Source organism: Austrofundulus limnaeus, unplaced genomic scaffold (genome assembly GCF_001266775.1).
Source record: "Austrofundulus limnaeus strain Quisiro unplaced genomic scaffold, Austrofundulus_limnaeus-1.0 Scaffold807, whole genome shotgun sequence".
Lineage (NCBI taxonomy): Eukaryota > Metazoa > Chordata > Actinopteri > Cyprinodontiformes > Rivulidae > Austrofundulus > Austrofundulus limnaeus.
Window position 1 is genome coordinate 16,511 of NW_013953209.1, and position 10,958 is coordinate 27,468.

General features: G+C 38.2%; 1 protein-coding gene across 2 annotated transcripts in view; it reads left to right on the forward strand.

The window, feature by feature from the left end:
• The first annotated feature begins 323 nt into the window (after nt 1-323).
• The window catches only part of sptb (spectrin, beta, erythrocytic), a 106,787-nt gene continuing 96,152 nt past the window's right edge, over nt 324-10,958 (forward strand). For both annotated transcript variants that reach the window (XM_014028788.1, XM_014028789.1), the window contains exon 1: nt 324-536. The gene's annotated coding sequence lies outside the window, so the exon portion shown is untranslated. The remainder of the gene's footprint in view (nt 537-10,958) is intronic.

Here is a 10,958-nt window from a genome sequence, read left to right on the forward strand (position 1 = left end):
GGGTTATTAATGAAGTTTGTGTACTCAAACCAGTAATATTTGGGGTCACAAGTATATAGGCTGTTTATATTGTCAAAAAGCCTGTGTTTTTAGGGTTATTAATGAAGTTTGTGTACTCAGACCAGTAATATTTGGGGTCACAAGTTTTTGGAGTCTAACCCTTCTCTTTGTCCTGCACTGTTAGGGTCTGACAGGGCGGCTGGGTGGGTTGAGATGTGCGCGCGCGATTAGAGGCCACGGCTGTGGCTGGGAGGGCGGGGAGGGGAGGGGGGTGTTCGGGACATCAGAAGTGCCTCTGCCATTTACAGTCACCAGCTCTTGTCAGGAATGTCCGTCCCCTGCGCGCGCGCACATCATGAGCTGCATGCGCCGACTTTATTTTTAACCCGGCAGGGTGGGCCTGAAGCTGGGAATGAGCGGTGGAGCGCGCGGCGCCCCCCAGGACCGAGCCCTCCTCCTCCTCCTCGCGCTCTGACCAGCCGCTTCAATGGGACTCTAACTGAAGAGGACTCGACAGAAACTCCTTCAGACAACAAGTAAGTTTTAAAACCGACTAAAACTGGACTAAACTCTTCCACCGAGCGTTGAGAGTTGTTTTTCTCCTCAAACACCTGTTGGTCGCCATGTTTAAATCAACAGTTGTTTAAAACTGCGGTGAAAATTTTAAAAGTATTTTATGTAGCCTAATTTTTATTTAGTTGTTGGTGTTTTAAAGAAAACGTTATTTCAGTGGAACTTTATCTCATCAGTGAGAAGGCGCAGCAAAGTGCGACGATGAAAAAAATGACGCACAATCAGTTGTCGCGCGCTACAAGAGGACGTACAGTTTAATGAAAAAGGGAACAAAGTGCAATAAAATAAAAAGTACCTTGTCAGAGGGGAAAAAATGATGAAAACGTTTTACCAGATCATGTTCATTGTTTACAAAATATATCATGAACCACTGGAGGGATTAAAAAAAACTTTCAGAACAGCAGGGGTGCCCAAACATTTTCCCCGAGGGGGCCAAAATGAACATCTATCCAGGGCTGGGGGCCAAATGCAGTAATATAATACATGAAATACAAATACTTTTTAAAGTAAAGTCCTTTATTTTGAATGATTAAGCTATGCAATGGCCCTCTTTTGTTTTAGTTTGTGCACTTGGAGAAAGTCTGCCATACGCTCAAGTAGCAAAGGCTCATGGGACATATTATAAATTGATAAAATATGAGTTTTTGTGGTCTTATAAAGTGTGCAAACCTACATGTGGGGTTAAATCTGATCTAAATATTTCTTGTCGTCATGAAGAAATTTATAGTTATTATAGCTCAGTATTGATATTATAAACAACACCAGAGTATTAGGGTTTCCTTATTTTATAATACCTTTATAATGTTTGTTATATTATGTGTTAATTAAATAGGGTAGATATATGTCCGAATCATAACAACACATAAGTGAACCGTTTTTAAACCGTTAGATTGAGGTTTGTTTGTCTGAATGCCTGTGATTCAGCTGTAGGCCAGCAGGGGGCGAACTCAGGCATTGAAGATTCTGGACGGCATATAACCAGGGACTTCCTGTTTTTAATCCAGTGTGTGTGGTTTTGACTTGCCAGCCAGTGGCAAAATAAACCCCCACTCCAGAATTCTGGTGTTGTATGACATTATTTCTTATCACAGATCATTTTATTTAACACTGGTGTTTTCATCTGACTTCAGCCGATATTAAACACGTATTTTCTTAGTTATTTCATGTTTCATGTTTAATCCTAATAAATCAAAGATATGCCAGCACCATGAATGAAAACTACCTTCACTACAGCCCTTTTATGTAGTCATTTGACCAATGGAAATACTGTGTTTCTATAGGATAACAGGTTACAACCTTGTAACTTTGGCAACTGTTGGTGGGCCAAATCAAATGGCTTGGCGGGCCAAATTTGGCCCGCGGGCCCCACTTTGGGCTCCTCTGATCTACAGCTAACTTTTCTATGCAAAGCGAATCAAGATGGCTGCCACAACCAACTAATCTTAAACGCTAAAACAGCAATAAGTCAATCAGTTTGATAGAGTTTGAGCTAAAAAATTTCACGTGGTAGTAGCTGAGAGTCATCCTCAAAATGTATTCTGAGTGCTAACTGGAATCTCTGTGATTATTTTTCCCAGTAAATGTTTAAACTTGTCAGGAGAATATCTCACCACTGCACAGATTTTGATGAAACGTTAATGTCGTTATTAGATATGCAACTGATTCCTGTTTGCAGCAAACCCAGCTTAAAGTTGGCCGCCAACTACATTATACCTGAAACAGGAAAATGGCTATAGTTCTGTCACTTTTGCAGCTGTTCTGCTAAAAAAATTGAAATGATAGCAGGTGAGACTCATTCACAGCACATACTTGGAGTTTTTTCATAATAACGCACAAAATTGCAGGTGATGTTTGCTTAAAGTTTGACCAAAACTTCATCAACCATAAGATTTTTTTAAAAATCTATGGCGTGACAGGTGGTGGGTGATACACATTCCTTAAAGACATGCTAGGCCTTTAATTTGTAAAGGCAAAGTCAACACTTACACCACTTTAAAACCATACACGTGTCTTTGCACTGCTTTTCACGGAGATGGAGCTTCTTCCATTTGAAACTTTTGGAGGACAGTTTAATCTTTACTAAAATCCCTCTGACGTTTCCTACAAGGTCAAACGAGGCTGAAATATTCCCTCTAGTGAAAAAACGGGTTCCTTCGATCCACTTTTGATGTCGACAACAGCTGGAGAGCTTTTCCACAGTAGCTGCTGCTCCACGTTGTTCGTCTCCTATTAATCCTCTAGCTTGGTGTTTTAGTTTTTGTCTCCATGTTAGTTTTGCATGAAATGAAAATGTTCCCTGCATGGGAGCAAATCTCCCCTTAAAAGGACAAGTGAGAGTGCGTTGCCGTTTCTGGTCGAGCCTTTACTGTAAACACTCGGGGAATAATTTACGATCGATCTCCGTGGAAGCTCAGGCAGAGTCGGGCTCTCCGCTGCCTCAGTCAAAACAAAACTGACCACAGTACATAATCAATGTGCTGTTCACTGGATCGTTTCTAATAGCCTGTGTTTACACTCCTCCACGTTTAGCAGTGCAGCACAATAAGGCTGATGATAATGGTTTTTGCATGTGTTAATTTGTCTGCTAGCAAAATGTCTTATAAATCACAGATAAATCTACCTTTTTCAGTCCACGTGATTCAAGATGGCCGACACAGCCAACCAACCTTGGGAAACACTCTGATTCAGTCAGTTTAAGAGATGTTGAGTGAAACTATGGTGTGGTAGTGGCTGAAACTGAACCCCATGTAGTCTGCTACACATTGCAAGCAATGTCCTGATGCATCTCAGTAATCCAGGTAAAAAAAAAAACAAAAAGAAAAGAATTGTGTAGGTCTTCTGGACGGGTTCTTCTCTAATGAAACGTTTCGTCTCTCCTCCAAGAGACTTCTTCAGTCTGAGGTCATATTCAGACCTGATAATTTGCTCCGCTTTAAACGAACCAGAGTTCGTTTCCAGCGTTGGTCCGGACCTTTTGTGCAGGTGTGAATACACTCACGTGAGCTCTGGTGCGAATCAAACAACCGGACCGAGACACGCTTTTTGAGGTGGTCTCGGTCCGTTTCCAAACGAACTCTGGTGCGGTTCGCTTCAGTTCACTTCTGGTGTGAATACAGACCAGACTCTAACCGAACCAACTGCATTAAACATGCACCTTTTTGGAYTTCACAGGTCACCGTTGCTGAGCTAAATAAACTGAAATCATACCTGTTTCATCATCTCCTGTTATTAGATCTACTGCCATCATGTAGTGGGTCAGAACACGCAGAGCACCTCTTCTCCTTTGGGTCGCTGGACACATTTACTGACGCCGCTCCAAAATTAGAATATCATCACAGAACCACCATTAAATTAGCTGCTTCTGACATTTTAAATGCTATTGCAGTTTTAATATTAGCAAAAATGTGCGCATCAGAACCGCAGCACGCAGGACTTCCTTGTTTTTTTCTGGGTCTGTGGCTCAGTCCCGCCCCTGTCCTTTTTTGTCCAGTGGGAGCAATGATCGTCACCCTCGTGGCTTTGTTTACAAGTTATAGTTCATTTGCAAAAAAGCACAATGTGAATGCAAATCGCACCAAACGAAAAAAAAAAAGTCAGTTTTTGTTCCGGACCAAACACTTGGACCAAAGGACTTTCCTGGTCTGAATACACCCTAAGAGTTTCAGGCAAAATTCAGGCTTTTAAGCCCTGCCTCCATGTGACTGATACTCACATCACATGGCTATCGTTGACACCTAATTAACACCTATTGTCAACAGGGGGTGGAGTGATACTGGCAATAGCAGCATTGTAGGAGGGGGACAACTGAAAACGGAGGCCTCCACCTCTGTTCAAAAGAATGTCCCAACACAGACGAGCTACATCTAATGGCCAGAACTCTGCAGTTTTCACTCATTTACAGGCCAGCGGTCACTCTTTCAGAGATGAGGATGTTCTCATTCTTGATAGAGAGGAACGTTGGTTTGAGAGAGGAGTAAAAGAAGCCATTTTTGTGAAGAAAGACCGTCCATCATTAAACAGAGGTGGAGGCCTCCGTTTTCAGTTGTCCCCCTCCTACAGTGCTGCTATTGCCAGTATCACTCCACCCCCTGTTAACAATACGTGTTAATTAGGTGTCAACGATAGCCATGTGATGTGAGTATCAGTCACATGGAGGCAGTGCTTAAAAGCCTGAATTTTGCCTGAAACTCTCAGACTGAAGAAGTCTCTTGGAAGAGAGACGAAACGTTTCATTAGAGAAGAACCCGTCCAGAAGACCTACACAATTTTTTTTTCTTTTTGATTGCAAGCAATGTTTGTTTGCAATTTCATTAACCGCTGGATGGATTTAATAAAACACTATGAATTATCTTCATGTGAACACAGTCAGTTTTACAGATAATGAGCTGAAATTTGTCGTACAGTTGCTGAAAGTTGTTTATAACACTTACTCTGTGCGTGATGACACGTCGAAACAGCTGCAACACCTTCATTTTTCAATGAGATGATCACCGTCTAAAACTCTAACATAAGGCGTTGGGTTGTATCCATTTTAAAGGAGTCCAAAACTACTAATTGTTTCTTGAGAACATTTATGAGTCGTTTATTTTTGATAGTTTTATGAGGACCAAAGTAATCAGCTATTATCTGGTTCAGTTTGTGTTTACGTCTCACATTCTCTCCCAGCTGAACCTGCTGCTCACGCTGCACACTCGCACGTTTTGACCACGCCCATTCACCGCTCTCCTGCTTCAGCGTCATCTAATCCGAATAATGTGCTTTCTCTGTCCAGGCCGTGTAATGTGACGTGTTGCTCTGTTTAAACATCCTGAAAAAAAAAAAAAACATTTCCAGAGCTTAGGAGCAAAGGTTCGGTTTGATATTTCCCCACCAGAGTTATTTATAGAGAACAGAGATAGACGTAGCAAAACATCACAAAGGTTTTTATGCAGTCAGTCTTAACCATGATTATTATTATTCATTATTTTAATCTTTTTTGAAATAACTGTGTCCATTAAAAAAAGAACCCATGTTGTAATAAGAGTAAAATAAGAAGACATAAAAAACAAAGTTGGGAAATTCTTGGCATCTGTGAAAATTTCAACTGACTTTGTTTTTTCATCCGTCCAGACATTTTATCACTGTTGAGAAATTATCCAGAGTTTTAAAAACTTGGATTTTATGAGTGCTTTGTATATTCTGAGTTTCCATCTTACAAAAAACAAAAAAAAAAAAAAAACTATATTTCAAACGTTGAGTATAAATTTAACAGCTATTATTTTAGCATCTGCATCAAATTTACTGGTAGTTTAGCTTTTCTAAGGTGCTTCTAATGCATCACGCCCTCCCAGCCTTAAATTTAATTGGTTTTGTGAGATTAGTTCTTGTTCATTCTTCGCTCTGGTTGCCATCAAACTGTGTTTATGTGTGTTGATGTGACTGATCTCAAGACTTTCTGTGCTTATACACACATGAGCTTTATGACCTGTTTACACTCACAGCTCTTAGCTCTCTGCATCTTCTTTTTCCTGGCTGGACAGATGTTAAACTGTGTGAGAGGACAGCTGTAAAGTTTGTTTGTTTCTCTGTCGGTGAGGGGAATAAAGGTCAGGGATCAAAGGTCTGTGAATCACTTCATTCCTGCATTACATAATCGTCTTGGTTTAAACATTATTATAGTGATTAAAGGAGTATTTAAAGACATTGCACTAATGTTTATCACAAGATAAATCACAGCAAAGCTCCATAATTTGGAGATATTCATTTTCACTTGTTTTCTTAGTAGAAGCATTTATTCTAACAAACAGTTTGAGTGATAATTAAATTTTTTTTTGTTTGTATTCTCAGCCTTTGGAAAAATAAAACAGTAAATTTAGAGTTAGGGTTAGTTCTGATGTCTGGGGAGTCCAAACCTGGTCATCGAGGGCCGCTATCCTGCATGTTTTACATTTTTCCTTCTCCAACACACCTAATTCAGTCATTGATTTACCTCTTCATGTTCTGCAGAGTCCTGTTCATCACACATTCATGCAAATCAGGTGTGTTGGCAGAGAATCGAAAACATGCAGGATAGTGGTCCTTGGGGACCAGGATAAAACACCCCTGGTTTATGTGAACGATACTTTGTAAATGATTTAAAAGTACAAATAATGGCATCAACAAACTGTAGCACTTCCTGTGCAGATTGTTGAGGCACTATGCAAGTCTAAGCTATGATATTTAGGAGATTGGCGTTGTTTTAACAAAGGTAAAAACTCAGTTGATCCTGACTGTGATTGGACAAGCCATTAGCTCATTAGTCTGGTCAGAATTAAAATCCTTTTCTCCAAAATAGGGAATTTTCAAGAAGTAAAACCAGTAAGAAATTTAACAAACCCCACTCCAAAAGATATGAACACCCCTTTTTAAATTGAGTGTTCATGGTATTCAACACAAAGAAATTAATGGAAAATTAATTATTTAAAAACATAACAATCACGCGTAATTTATTTAGCAATTAGACATTTTGGTCAAAGTGTCCCACTTTCTGCTTTCAGTGCTGTTAATAATTGTCCTGTTCTTTATAATGACAAAAATAAATATGTATGGATCTGAGGCACTTCAGGTTAATATTATAAAATATGTACAAAAGCTATAAATGGCCTAGTTTGCCAATTACTTTTCAAGATGCACATTTGATAAATCCATAGACAAAACAACTTTTAAAGTTAAATTAGAGATTTTTTTCCTGTGAAAATGCAGAGTAAATTCTGACTGGAATAACTGAAAGTTGATAAAGAAGCTGAAACTGAGCCGTTTAAGATAAAAATGACAGAACATCAGCTAAAGTTAGAAATCAAAAGTAGCAAAAAACTATCTGAGAGCTAAAAGCATCAAAATGTCAGCTAAAGCCTAAAATGAAACAAGTATGCTGAAACAGATTTCTGACAGAACAATGTTTTTGTATGTGGAAATATTTGTAAATAGTTATATTTTTAAAATATAACATTTACCAAAACCAGAACTCGTAGCACCCACCACCTGAAGGAGCTGAATGTATTTTTTAATATATGTGACCCATCACATCGAAATGAGGATTAAGTCAAATTTGGTCAAAATGACCTCATTACATTTTCAGATTCTTGGCTTTAAAAGCTACATTTTGATACCTGGATCATTTTGATATAATTAAATCCATATATATGACTTCATTTGTCTTTTTGGTTACAATAATACATAAATATTTGGTCTGAATCCTAATTTTATGTCCTTTTAAAGAGGAATTTTTGATGTCCTTATGAAGAGAAAACCTCAAATTATATTTGAATATTAAGATTTCCCAGCTGGAAAGAAACAAAACTTTGCTAACTCACAGGGAAAATCTCAACATTTTAAGGCGTTTTTCCTCAAAATCAGGTTTTTTGTTGCTACTGCTCAAAAAAGTGTTTCAAAATTTTGTTTTATGATGATGTTTCAGACAGTTCATTTAAATGATACATTGATAAGGCTTTTATTCATTAAATTTTGACAAAATATAATTGTTGGTAACATTTTAATCAAAATGTTGCCTATTTCTCCATATACCACTTTTGGACTTAATCCTCATTTCGATGTGATGGGTCACAAATATTATTGGCTAAAACAGCACAAAGCAGACGGCCTTAGATTGCCAAACTCAAACAGGAGATCATTAGTTTGAGTTTTGGTTCATCATTCACACAGTTATGTTACAGCTGTTAAATAAAGTTTCAGTTAGTAAAAAAAATACACTTCTGAAAGACAACAAAAGTGTCCAGATGCTGTAGACACATTCTATCTCTCAGTAGTTCAGAAGTTTTCATGTTTTCTGGACTCCAGCTGACAGGAAGTCCCTGTAGGGTCTCCTTGTTCAAGGACACTGAAGCCCACCTTGTCACTTAACTCTTTCTCTCACTGAATTCTAGACCTAAAAGTAGCTGTTCAAGGAATCCCCGTGTTTTTTAGACCAAACACTTCATTTGCTGCCGTTGCGGTGTTTACCAACCATCAGGCGTCAGAGCTCAGACAAGATTAGGGTCGTTTGTGTGCAGCTGACAGGTTGTGGATGTGAGTCTGAGCGACGTGTAAAGAGGGTTTGTGTCATATTCCTGTGTGAGATGATAAGGGGATCTCCCAGTGGTGGGTGGAGCGTCCCCTCGCTGATAACAACCCTCTGCAGAGCACTGATACTGAGCAACAGCAGGATCAGACCTGTCCAACAGCATCATTAAAGACGATCGAGGGCCTCTTTTCTGAATACACCGAACATCCACTGCTCAGTTTTTTACTTTCACCAAAGGGAAAGAAAAACTCAGTGTGTGTGTTTGCATGTTTTTGCTACCTGGTGGGGATGATTTTTAACCTTTTTCCTGGTACACAGCCTTGTGAGGACAAAAGCCTGGTCCTTGTTGGGGAATAAACTGTTGGCGGGTCGGGTTAGGTTTAGGGTCAGGTTATAGAAATGACCAGTAAATGAATGAAAGCCTATGCAAAGTCCCCGTGAGAATAGAATAACAAACGTGTGTGTGTGTGTGTGTGTGGGCACATTTTTGCTACATTGTGGGAGCCATTTTCTGGAAAAAGGCAGCCTTGTGGGGACTGAATTTGCATGGGGACTAAAACCCGGTCCCCATGGGTATGAATGCTAATTTCAGGTGAGGGGGCTTAGGTTTAGGACCAAGGTGTGAATTGAGTTTATGTTAGTTCTAGGATCAGGTGAGGACCTGTGAGGTTAATTTTAGGGTAAAAAATCAGGGTTAGGCTATAAAATTACCAAAAAATGAATGGAAATCAATCCACGGTCCCCATGGGGATATAAAAACAAACCTGTGTGTGTGTGTGAATCATGCACATGATTTTAATAAAACCCCAGGAGATTAAATCACTAAATGTACCATTACAACTTCTTAACTTTTGAAGTCAACCCGATTCAAGACGGCTACAGCTAATCAACCTTAGCAAAACTAGAATTTGCTAAAACTCAGTTAATTTTACTAATATTGAGCTAAAGTTTAGTGTGCATGTAGCTGAAAGTCATCCTAAACAAGTGATGTCCAAACATTTTGACACATGGGCCAAAATCTTCAAGGTGAATGCACCTTGGGGGCCACAGCTTGATTTAAAAAGTGTAATTACAATAAAAGTTTTTCTTTCTTTATTAAACTCTCAAAAACAATGACGTTAAATATTTTAGTAAAAGGAAAAACATTTACTAGTTTTTTGGAAAAGTAGTTTTAAATCATTGGAGATGAAAACACAAAAAAGGTCACAAACATTTACATTATTAAAAAATAAAGTTATTTAATTCTTGTGATTTGTTGGGTCTGTTTTTATTCTTGTAATTGAAAGGCACATGTTCTCAGGGACAAAAAACATAATTAGTCACTTTTTTTTCCTCAAACTGTTGCTGAAAATGTGCCGTGTGACCTGGTGGTGGAATCGTAAAGTGACATTTTCATTAGCTCACAATTTTGAACCCTACCTGAGAGTTTAAAAAAATATTTTGTACGCTCACAACCATCGATGAGTCGTCCTAAATGGGACACAAACTGTATAACGCTGTCAGTCACTAAAACTGACTACTCCAGAATTTGCTCTTGTAACATATATATTGCAAATGCATCATTGTATTGTTTTGAGTGCCAGCCTCTCTCTACAGTTGGTTGGATTAATCATTATTTAGCTTTTGAGGTAGAAATTCCCTACCTAGCTTAAGCCAATATCTTTGTGGGTACCAATAAGCTTATTGATTACACACCATACTTTTATGTGAATTTCAGTGATAGCAAGTACATTCTACTGAAGTATGACCTCACAGATATGATCAAATACCATTCTTAAAGCAGTGAAGAGTCTTGATATTTGGAACAAGCAAAGGTTTATTATGTTAGTATTTCTGCATTTTATGCAAAAAAAGATAAGTTCATGGCACTGGCATTTTTAGGCTGCCACATGTATTCAGAGATATGTTAAAATAAATGTGAAACAATGAACCTGCATTATTTGTCTCTTTAATATAAACTGCACAGATGGTATGTTTATGTAGTATTAAGCCTTGGGAAAAAATTCAATGTAGAAAATTTTAATGAACTATTGGTTTAAAGAAATTGCAATAGGACAATGGAGTCTGTTCAAAGTTAAACAGAACAGAACAGTCAGATAGATAGATAGATAGATAGATAGATAGATAGATAGATAGATAAATACCATAGATACCATAGATTAGATAGATAGATAGATAGATAGATAGATAGATAGATACCATAGATAGATAGATACCATAGATAGATAGATACCATAGATAGATAGATAGATACCATAGATAGATAGATACCATAGATAGATAGATACCATAGATAGATAGATACCATAGATAGATAGATAGATACCATAGATAGATAGATATATAC